Genomic DNA, 12,425 nt, shown 5'->3' on the forward strand with positions numbered 1-12,425 from the left:
TCTTGATGGGGGCTACAGGTGTAGAGAGACTGGATATCCATGATGAACAGGAGGTATCGGAAGCTGGGGAATTGAATGTCATGGAGAAGGTGGAGGGTGTGGGTTGTGTCCCGAACATAGATGGGGAGTTCCTGGACCAAAGGGGAGAAGGCAGGTTCAAGATAAGAGATGAGTTCAGTCGGCCAGGAGCAGACAGAGACAAATGGGTTGACTGTGGCAAGTCAGGTTTATGACTTTTGGGTGGTGGATAGAAGCTGGCACTGCAGGAACTAGGTTGGAGGCTGTGTCCTTTGTAAGGGGAGTGAAACAAAGAGGCATGGAGATGTCTAGCAGCTGGGTGAATCAGGCTCTCTCTCTCTCTCTCTCTCTCTTCTCTGTAAAAGAGCTTGCTCCAGTTTTCTGTTGAAAGAGTTGAAAATGACATTTGAAAATGCACAAAGTAGTAATTTTAAACTTAAAGACTAAATGAAAGACCTAAGTCCATCCAAGCAACCAAAGCACTACGTAAAAATCAATGCTGTGGTCCATCAAGGCCTCACTGAAGAATCAAAAGAATTGTGAAATCCATCCTTCTGATTAGTTTTGTACTGTTGACTGGTGAAACTGAACTGTGTTCTACTGTGTCCTCCTGACCACTTTTCCCCCCACTCAATGTATGCATTTTTCTGCTTTTTGTCCTTGTGTTTGTGCTCAAGAAATGTTTGTAGAAGGGGCAAAATTTCAGCTCCATAAATTAGAAACTAATTTTACTATTCTTTTACTGTTCTTGTTAAAGGCAAGGGTGTTGCAATTGATATAGAATTATTTTTCTTTGTTCCTGAAAGAAACTGGGTAACAGTCCATCAGAAACATATTAGGATTCATAGTAGTTACATCAAACCTTCCAAAATGTGTTGACTCTGGGAATAGTTGGGATTGATTTCCAGCACACCGGCCCAGTGTGTAATGACAAAGAAGAACAAAGAAAATCACAGCAAAGGAACAAGCCCTTCAGCCCTCCAAGCCTGCGCCGATCTAGATCCCTCATCTAAACCTGGCATCTATTTTACAAGGATTTGTACCCCTCTGCTCCCTGCCCATTCATGTATCGGTCTAGGTACATCTTAAATGACACTTTGTTCCCACCTCTACCATCTCCACTGGTAAAGCGTTCTAGGTGTCCACCACCTTCTGCGTAAAGAAATTTCCACACATATTTCCCTTAAATTTTTCCCCTCTCACCTTGTATTTGTGACCCCTAGTAATTAGGTCCCCTAGTCTGTGAAAAAGCTTTAACTATTCACCCTGTCTACGCTTCATGATTTTGTGGACCTCAAGCAGATCCCTCTTCAACCTCTGTCTTTCTAATGAAAAGAATCCTAATCTACCTCATCCTAATCTAACCTCTCTTCATAGCTAGTTCCCTCCATACTAGGCAAAATCCTGGTGAACCTTCACTGACCCCTCTCCGAAGTATCCGCATCCTTTTGGTAATGGGGCCAGCAGAAATGTATGCAGTATTCCAAACATGGCAGAACTAAAGCCCTATACAACTGTAATATGACCTGTAACATAACTCTTGTGCTCAATAACCTATCTGATGAAGAAAAGTATGCTGTATGCCTTCTTGACAACTCTGTCGACCGGCGTTACCATCCTTAGGGTATGATGGACCTGAACACCCAGATCTCTCTGTACATCAACTTTCCCCAGGGCTCTTCCATTTACTGTATAGTTTGCTCTTGAATTAGATTTCCAAAATACATCACCTTGCAGATGCCCACACCGAACTCCATCAGCCTGTTCTCTGCTCAATTCTCCAATCTCTCTCTATTCTGCTGTATTCTCGGACAGTCCTCTTCACTACCTGGTACTCCACCAATCTTATTGTCATCTGCAAACTTGTTAATCAGATCACCTACACCTATTCGGTCAAACTAATTAACCTAACTAACTAATCTGAACTATTAACATGCCTACTTAGTTGCAAATGCACAGGATGTCTGTTGCTTTATTCCTTCCCAACCATGTCACTTCTGCCCTTTATTCGTCTTTCAGTTTCTTCCTGACCATTATTTTCCACAACGTTATTCTGCTGATCATTAACATTTCTCTCAATGCCTCCAAATTTACTCTCTGCCAAAACTTCCAAACAGCCCTCACTTCATTACTTGTAAGTCAAATCTACCACCCTGGTTATTGGATTTGCAAGGAGCCTGATCACAGCCCACTTCGTTGGGAGTCAGTCACAAGGTAACAGCTGTTTCTCCAGAATGTGCTACAAGCCAGAGTAACTGAGTTGCAGTGTGTTACTGGGAAAATCTAAATGAAATTGTGAAACAATTCAGCCAGCAATAGAGTTAGAAAAAATAGCACCTTAAGGAGAGAAGGTATACGGTTTCGATGGACAGAACATAGTGATGGTGACATGATCTCAGTTACGAGCAGCAAATCTAGTTCAATCAACATATACCTCTTCGGAATCAATTATGCATTTTGTTACGACACTGTGTAAATTCTTAATGTAAACCAGCAACACAGAAAAGATTTATCTTGTGTAGTAATCTGTGAAAGTTCAAGATTTAAAGTAAAATCTAACAACTTTATTTCTCAAAGTATAACAGAGAATAATTAACTAACAACTATTTACAACTCCTTTCTCTAATTTATCTTTTAACTTCTCCTTTACAATAACAGCCCGATAAAATCCCCAATTAGGATTTCTAAAACAAAAATCTTATCTCAAAACTAGGCAGCTTTCAGTTTTTTTTTCAGTATTCCTGTCTTCTTCTTGGAGATTCTGCTTCACCGGTTTGTGATCGATAAAGGTACTTTTAAGAGTGTTATTTTTCAGGCTGTCTTTACGCGCTGGTAGCTTGGCAGTTCTCTTCTCAACAGTTTAATTTTCCCCGATCTTATACCTCAAAAGCATCGGATTGGGTCATTGGTTTTTAAGACTGTCAATATACTAAATTCAAACTGGATTGGAGTTTGGTATTTTTCGGGGTATAATTAGGCCAATCAGTTTAAATTCAAATTTGTGTTGTTGGTTCCAGGCAACCAGCTACCCTAGGTATCCTAGCAGCGGGAGCACAGGTTACATTGTATCTTATTGAGAACACTTGGTGCAGTCACTGTTAACTTTTAACTCCCTTAAAGGTACAATACACCCACATCCTCATAATTTAAACACCGTATTGAGTTTGTGGCCAGATCATGAGTATGTCTCTTTCTCTGCACCACTTTCCTCAGCAAGGCTGTACTCAGTCCAGTTTGCACTTACAGCTCATTTTATGATGTCTGCAGAATGGCAAGGACAAAAACCCACACAGAATCAAAATCAGATGAAAGTAGTAGTTGAGGTCCCTGAACAAACATTAAAAAAAAGTTCAGTGCCTGATATCATTTATCATCTCAGGAATTGACAGTAAAACAAAAGTGGAGTTGGAACGTGATGGTTGTCAATATTTTGAGTTTGATGACTCTTCTTCAGAACTGCTCTGATGAAGAATCACTAGACTCAAAATATTAACTCTGCTTTCTCCCCACATGGCTGCCAAACCTGCTGAGTTTTGCTAGCAATTTGTTTTTGCGACACAAACACAGGAGCTTTCTTGTATAAACTAAGACAGGCAATAAGTATCCAACTGGCACAAGCTCCAGATGATCAGGTGAAAAGCAGTTTTATCAAACATCAGAGAAAAGCTTCTTTAAATAGGTCTTTTGAAGTACACATCTGTAAAAGCGGTGAAAAGGTAGGCGTTGCCATGACAATATGTGTCACTGCCTGCACTGTATAGTGAGGCTCTGTCCATGGAGGGGTAGCAAACACTGGATCAACAAAAGTGTAACTGTGGAGTAGTAGAGTGTGGGCCTTTTAATGGAACATAAAAAAGGACAATGTACAAAGGACACAGTATCAAGGAGGCAATTTTTCACATACAGAATTCTTCCTCATGTTACCGAACTCTATCATTAAACTGTCAGAAAGCCAGCCTAAACAATCTTTTTGGTTCTATCACATAAAGGCTAGCGAGAGTTTACTGCTTCCCTTTTGACAGAATTGAGGCACACTAACTGCTAGTTTCGATTATTTACTTGCATCAGGCTTGGCAGCCAAACTGGTCTCTCCAGTAATAACTGGGCAGCTAAACATTACCATTTCTGTGCAGATTTTGATCACCATCAGCATTGTTAAAATAAATCTTCAGTATGGAGGCAGCACTTGCTGATAATGCTTTGAGAGGCACAAAGATCTCCAGGCGATTTTCACCATTTATTTAAAGATGTGGATTAAATAGTTTGATTAGCGACAGTCAACATGGCTTTGAGGGAGACAGATCATGCCTCACAAACCTTATTGAATTCTTTGAGGGCGTGACATTGATGAAGGTAGAGCAGTGGATGTGGTGTGTATGGATTTTAGCAAGGCATTTGATAAAGTTCCCCATTGTAAGCTCATTCAGAAAGTGAGGAGGCATGGGATACAGGGAAATCTGATTGTTTGGATACAGAATTGGCTGGTCAATAGAAGACAGAGGGTGGTAAAAAATGGACAGTATTCAGCCTGGAGCTCAGGAACCAGTGGTTTTCTGCAGGGATCTGTTCTGGGACCTCCACTCTGTGATTTTTATGAATGACTTGGATGAGGAAGTGGAAGGGTGGGTTAGTAAGTTTGCTGATGACATGAAGGTTGGAGGAGTGGTGAATAGTGTGGAGGGCTGTTGTAGGTTGCAACAGGACATTGACAGGACTGGGCTGATAAGTGACAGATGGCGTTCAACCTGGAAAAGTGAGAAGTGATTCACTTTGGAAGTTCAAATTTGAATGCAGAAAGAGAGAGAAATGACAAACAGGTAGAGGGAGAAAATAGAAGGAAAGATCAGGAGGACAGGAAAAGAAAGTGATTTACTTACTGTCAGAGATTAAAATGGTAAGCATTTATTTACTGAAAGAGCTTGCTCTGCCTTTTGAATCAATCATGGTTGATTTAATCTGGGCCTCTGCTCCAACTTCCTGCCTGCTGTCTGTAACCCTTCAACCCATTACTACCTCCCGTCTATTTGTTCAGTATCCTATCTTCCATCACACACTGGAGGAGTGAACACCACAGATTTATGATCCTTGAGGAGAAGTAATTTCTTCTCATCTCTGCAGAAGACTACAGAATGGTGTCTACGGTCATTGCTATAGGATCAGCGATTCACCCTAACCAAACCTGTTACGTACCATCCAGGATGATCTCGGAGAGCCTCGCATTCCTGAGGGATATGGAAGCCTATGTGCAGGACAGGTGGGTGGACACCTGCTTCATCAACCTGGACCAGGAGAAGGACTTTAACAGGATAGTACACCTACGTGTGGGATGTGCTCTTCAAAGTCAGTGTTGGGAATGGAATCTGCAGTTGAATCAGTATGCACTACATCCAATATCATAACTGCAATCTCAATCCGCGGGAATCAGAACACTTTCCAATCAGATCGGAGGTCAGGCAGGGCCTGTCTTGGGTGGGTGTTTCATACAGCCCTTTGCTGAATCCATCAGGAAGGATGCAAGCTTAAGAGGGGTGACTATTCCAGGCAGCAGAGGCCAGGTCAAAGCCTCCCTGTACATGGATGACAGCTCGTATCCGCTGTCAGTGCACAGACTCATGAGCATCTGCAACTAGTTCAAACCAGCCTCGGGAACAAAGGTAAATTGAGGAAAGAATAAGGCAGTATCCTTTGGAAACTGGGCGGACCGATCCTATATCCCCTTCACCATCAGGACAGGTTACCGGAAATTGCTGAGAATATGGTGTGGAAGGGCTGAGGCAGGCGCAAAATCTTGGAAGGGACACATTGATAAGGTGAAGCAGAAACTGGTCTTTTTGGAGCAGCTCTCTGTCTCCATTGCAGGTAAAAACCTGATCATCAGGTGCAAGGCACTCTCTGCTGTTGTATGTGGCACAGGTCTGGCAGTTTCAGTCATCTGAACCATCTTCCACTTTGTCTGGAGATCTACGTGGAACAGGGACTCCATGTACAAATGAAGTCTGGATGACCAGGGGGATCATCCTCATCCTGATGGCCACCTTTCTGTATGACTGCGTCAGCCTGCACATCCACCCTCATACATAAAAACCAAGATGCACTCCATACTTGCCATTGATATGACTGGCCTCATTGCCATGGTAAGCTTCAAGGAGTTGGACCATTCTGCATCACCTGCCCTTCATGGAGAAATTTGCAAAGAAAAACACCTTTGACCACAGGTTCTTCTGGAAGTGGTCAGCACATGGTATTGTTAGAGATCCTGAGGGAAAAGGAGAGGGTTGATCCTGTCACATGGTTCCCTCAGCAGATCAAAGTTATTTGGCAGAATGAACATAGAACATAACAGCACAGTACAGTTCCTCCAGCCTCAATGTTACACCAACCTGGGATACCAATCTAAAGCCCATCTAACCTACACTATTCCATTTTCATCCATACGTCTATCCAATGACCATTTAAATGCCCTTAATGTTGGTGAGACCACTACTGTTGCAGGCAGGGCATTCCAAGTAAAGAACCTACCTCTGACATCAGTCCTTTATCATCACCTCTCAGTTTAAAGCCATGTCCCTTCGTGCCAGCAATCACCATCCAAGGGAGAAAAGCTCTCACTGTCCACCCTATCTAATCCTCTGATCATCTTGCATGCCTCTATTAATGGCCGACTGTATAAATCACCTCTTAACCTTCTCTCTCAGGAAAATAGCCTCAAGTCCCTCAGCCTTTCCTCCACACCAAGCAACATCTTCCTAAATCTCCTCTGCACCCTTTCTAATTCTTCCACAGCCTTCCTATAAATGCAGCGACCAGAACTATATGCAATACTGCAAGTGCGGCCGTACCAGAGTTTTGTACAGCTGCAAAATGACTTCATGGCTCCAAAACTCAATCCCTCCACCAATAAAAGCTAACACACCGTATGCCCCAACAACCCTATCCAACCTGTATGGCAATTTTCAGGGATCTATAGACATGGACACAGATCTTTGTTCATTCACACTACCAAGAATCCTACCATTAGCCCAGTACTCTTTATTCCTGTTATGCCTTCCAAAGTGAATCACCTCACACTTTTCCACATTAAACTCCATTTGCCACCTCTCAGCCCAGTTCTGCAACTTATCTATATCCCTCTGTAACCTGCAACATCCGTCCACACTATCCACAACTCCATCGACTTTAGTGTCATCCGCAACTTTACTAACCCAGAGCAGTGGTGCCAAAACAGACCCTTACGGTACACCACTAGTAACTGAACTCCAGGATGAACATTTCCTATCAATCTTCTTACAGCTATCCAATTTCTGATCCAAACCGCTAAATCACCCTCAACCCCATGCCTCTGCATATTCTGCAATAGCCTACCATTAAGAACTTTATAAAACACTTCACTGAAATCCATATACCAGGGGACTTATCTATTTTCACACTTGCCAGAATTGCTGACACCTTCTCCTTATGAACCACATCACCAGAACTTTCAAACAATTTAAGATATCGCTTAGTTGGGGGTGAGAGCCTATACGTACACTCAGTTTATCTGAACCACCACGTGCTGTCCTTAAAGTGTCTTTGTCACACATTTCCTGCTGGAAATACCTTTGCAAAGGAAGTCTGGACAATGATGCAGTGGTTTTTGTCAGGTTCATCCTGACCAGCTGAGTGAAACAGGACTCTACACTCAAAGTTTGTGAGAAGATTTGTAGCTCGGGTGCGTGTTGTTGTGGTTCTGTTCGCCGAGTTGGGAATTTGTGTTGCAGACATTTCATCACCACTGAGGTGACATCCTCAGTGCTTGGGAGCCTCCTGTGAAGCACTTCTGTGATGTTTCCTCCAGCATTTATAGTGGTTTGAATCTGCCGTTTCCGGTTGTCAGTTCCAGCTGTCTGTTGCAGAGGTCGGTATATTGGGTCCAGGTCGATGTGCTTATTGATTGAATCTGTGGATGAGTGTCATGCCTCTAGGAATTCCCTGGCTGTTCTCTGTTTGGCTTGTCCTATAATAGTAGTGTTGTCCCAGTCGAATTCATGTTGCTTGTCAATTAAAAAAAACAGTCAGCGTCCTATGGCATGGAGACAGGCCCTTTGGCCCACACTGATCCATGCTGACCAAAACATCTGTTCACGCTAACCACATTTCCAAGCACTTGGCATATTTCTTTCCAATCCTTTCCTATCTGTGGATTTGTCCAAATGTCTTTCAAATGTTGTTAATGTACCTGCCTCAACCACTTCTGCTGGCAGCTCATTCCACATGTGTACCTCCTGTATAAAAAAGTTGCCCCTTTTTTCCCTCTCCCCTTTTACCTTTACCTTTTACCCTCTTGTCCCCAACAATGGGAAAAAGCCTGAATGTATTCACCCTATCCATGCCTCTCAAAATCTTTTGCACCTCTATAAGGTTCCCCCTCAGTCTCCTATGTCTATAGGAAAATGTCCTAGCTTGTCCATCCTCTCCCAATAACTCAGACAAATGAGTCCAGGCAACATCCTTGTAAATTTCTTCTGCACTCTTTCCAGTTTAATAACATCCTTCCTATAACAAGGTGACCAAAACTGAACACAGTATCTCAAGTGCAGCCTCACCGATGTCCTGTATAACCACAATATAACTTCCCAATTCTATACTCAGTGCTCTCACTGATGAAGGCCAGTGTGTCAAAAGCCTTCTTCCCTGCCCTCTGTACCTGGGACTCTACTTTCAGAGAACCATACACCTGAACTCCAAGGTCCCTCTGTTCTGCTACACTCCTTTAATGCCATATGAAGCTCAATGAAGCTCCTGACTTGATTTGACTTTCCAAAATGAAAGACCTCACACTTATCTACATTAAACTCCATTTGCCATTCCTCGGCCCACTTCGCCAGTTGATCAAGGTCTTGCTGCAATTTATGATAATCTTCCTCACCGCCCATGATGTCACCTATTTTAATGTCATCCCCAAACCAATCACTGATATAAAGAACAGTAATCTGAGGCACTCCACTAGTCACAGGTCTCCAGTCTTACAAGCACCATTCCAACAATACCTACTGTTTTCTATGATCAAACTAATTTATATCCAATTTGCCAGCTCCCCTTGGATTCTATGCGATCTAACCTTCTAGAGCAGCCGACCATGTAGAACCTTATCAAAGGCCTCACTGAAAGCCAGAAACACACTACATCTACTGCCCTGTCCTCATCACCCTTCCTGGTCACTTCCTCAAAGAACCATAACAAATTTGTGAGGTATGATCTCCCACTCACAAAGCCACGCTGACTACTCCTAATCAAACCTTTAATTTCCAATTACATGTATATCTTGTCCCTCAAACTTCTCAAGTAACCTACCCACCACAGAAGTTAAGCTTACTGGTCTATAGTTCCCAGGCTTTTCTTGCAGTCCTTCTTGAATAATGGCACAACATTTGCTACCCTCCAGTCTCCTGGTTGTTGTTCGTTGTGTCTCCATAATCTTACCAGACTATAGGGGCTTCTCTCATTAGTGAGAAGTGACTGGTGGTGATTTAACCCGAGGGCCACCAGACCTCAGCTGAGGGAAGAGGTTGAGAAGGAGATAGAGTCCTTCATGGTAACCACAATCCGGTGGAATTGAACCCATGCTGTTAGTATCACGATGCTCTTTAAACCAATAATCCAACCAACTGAGCTAAACCAATTCCCAGTCTTCTGGTACCTCATCCGTGGCTAACGATGATGCAAAAATATCAGCCAGGGCCCCCACAATTTCTTCTCTACCCTATTGCAGGGTTCTTAGATATATCTGGTTAGGACCAGGAAATTTATCCACCTTCATGCATTCTAACACATCCTTTACTGTGATATAGACTGTCCCCAAGATATCTTTACTAACTTCTCCAAGTTCCCAAGTCTTCATGTCTTTCTCCATGGTAAACATAGGGGAGAAATATTCATTAAGAACTTCGCCCATCTCCTTCAGTTCTACACATGCATGCCCACTCTGGTACTTGAGGGGCCCTTTTCTCTCTCCAGTTGTTCTTTTGCCTATAATATACTTAAAGTACTTTCTTGCTTTATCTCACTCATTACTCAATCATTTCCATCCCACCAGGTTTTTTAAAAATGAGTGTTTTTAACTATGTTTCAAATTCCACCCCATCCACCCCTTCAACAGTGCCGATCTCTGCTTTGAAAGCCCAATTTCAATATCCACTTTAATACTGAGACAGTTAGCAAGCTGTTTACTGTTTTTAAGTAATGAACAGAAACTCATATGTACACCTTTAAAGACAACCTTAGGTAGCACACTGGTAATCTCATGCCAGTACTCTCATAGTAAATAGGAAATATCTGTAATATTCCAGTTTTTCTGCCCCACCTACGCATACTTGGTCCACATCTACGTGAGGGTGGGTATTGAAAGGTAAAGTCATAGAGAAGAAGTGAGAACTCATTATTTGCCTGCAGTCAAGTACCTTTCGACCTGACTCTCTTCTTTTTTTGCTGTTTGGCTCTCACTACTCCTCACTGGTCATACCTCAGAGGTAGCGTTTTCAAGAAGCCAGGCAGCGCACAACTGCATAGCAACACGGACAATATTTACACAGACAGATCACAAACTGTCTCCTTTAAGATATTACAGTGTATGGCCCTGCCAGTACCTTGCATTGCATCAAGCAGGATACAGAAGCAATACATGGTAGAAGAGACATAGCCTCCATTGCTGTTCATTTAAAACTTTCTTATTTTCAGATCACACCAAGGAACAACATCAGGATACAGGACTCTCCCAACATCTTTGGCAATGTTTCCCCTTTTTAGTTGCTAATTAACTAGTGGGAAGACCCTGATGTTACATCAGGATCAGAAGGGATATTGCTTCAATTTAGACCTACGAGGAACTATGCCCGCACCAATACCACCAATAGCAGCCGTTACACAACACCCATCTGCAGATTCCAATTCTACCACTTCTAGCCGTTACCCTTGAGCACCACTGACACCTCCCCCATTCATCAACCCAAGTGACAGACACCACACACTCTACATCCCACATGAAACTCAACCCAAATGTAACTCTTCCCTCACCCACCCAACCAATCGTCTCTGGGCTTTATTCTTGCCCTGATGACCAAGACACGAGGTATCCTCCTCATCCTTGCACCCCTACATCATACTATAGGGCAGCACGGTGGCTCAGTGGTTAGCACTACTGCCTCACAGCACCAGGGACCCGGGTTCAATTCCCGCTTTGGGCAACTGTCTGTGTGGAGTTTGCACATTCTCCCCGTGTCGTGTGGGTTTCCTCCGGGTGCTCCAGTTTCCTCCCATAATTCAAAGATGTTCAGGTTAGGTGAATTGGCCATGGTAAATTGATCATAGTGTTGTCATTAAGTCAGGGGTAAATATAGGTTGGGGGAATTGTGTCTGGGTGGGTTGCACTGGGGAGTGGGGGGGGAGAGCGGTTTCCACACTGTGGCCATTCTAATTCTAAATCTAAAAAAAACACTGATATCACTCTGCTCCCCACCACACATAGATCAATATTTCAACATCCCGCTGCCAGGCACTAGTTGTCCTTTCCCTTACTTTCAGACACATGTCTTTTGCTCCTTTTCCCCCCACTCTGACAAACCTCCACCTATATTAACAAGAGTATTGAGATGATCCTCCTGCACTGTCCCAGGACAGTTTCATCACTGTGTTCCACTGCGGTTTATGCAATAAAAAGAATCTGTATGCTGAAGGTTGGAAGTCCACATCGTTGATTAAGTCATCTATATATATGACAGAAGATTAGATTAGATTACAATATTAGATTAGATTACTTACAGTGTGGAAACAGGCCCTCTGGCCCAACAAGTCCACACCGACCCTTCGAAGAGCAACCCACCCAGACCCATTCCCCTACATTTACCCCTTCACCTAACACTATGGACAATTTAGCATGGCCAATTCACCTAACCTGCACATCTTTGCGACTGTGGTAGGAAACCAGAGCACTCAGAGGAAACCCACACAGACACGGGGAGAATGTGCAAACTCCACACAGTCAGTCACCTGAGGCCGGAATTGAACCCGGGTCTCTGGCACGGTGAGGCAGCAGTGCTAACCACTGTTCTCTTCTGGACGGCACGGTGGCAGAGATAAAGTCATAGAACATAGTAAAGTACAGCACAGAACAGGCCCTTTGGCCCATGATGTTGTGTCCTAATGTAAAATAAAGTAACTTAACCTACGCACCCCTCAACTCACTGCTATCCATGTGCATGTCCAGCAGTCGCTTGAATGTCCCTAATGACTCTACGCAAAGAGTTGTGAATGCATGGAATGTGTTGCTAGCGGTGGTGGTGGAAGTAAAGAACCTACCTCTGACATAATTGAAAATAGAATTATAGGAGACAAACGTTTTACATTTAATTTATTGCCCATTGGTGCCCTGCATT

The 12,425-nt window shown here is 43.2% G+C and overlaps 1 protein-coding gene across 1 annotated transcript in view; it reads right to left on the bottom strand.

Annotated features, from left to right (window-relative positions):
• LOC140496207 (coiled-coil domain-containing protein 102A-like) overlaps nucleotides 1-12,425 on the bottom strand; it is a 197,460-nt gene that overhangs the window by 23,224 nt on the left and 161,811 nt on the right. The window lies entirely within an intron of this gene.

This window comes from Chiloscyllium punctatum, chromosome 26 (genome assembly GCF_047496795.1).
Source record: "Chiloscyllium punctatum isolate Juve2018m chromosome 26, sChiPun1.3, whole genome shotgun sequence".
NCBI lineage: Eukaryota > Metazoa > Chordata > Chondrichthyes > Orectolobiformes > Hemiscylliidae > Chiloscyllium > Chiloscyllium punctatum.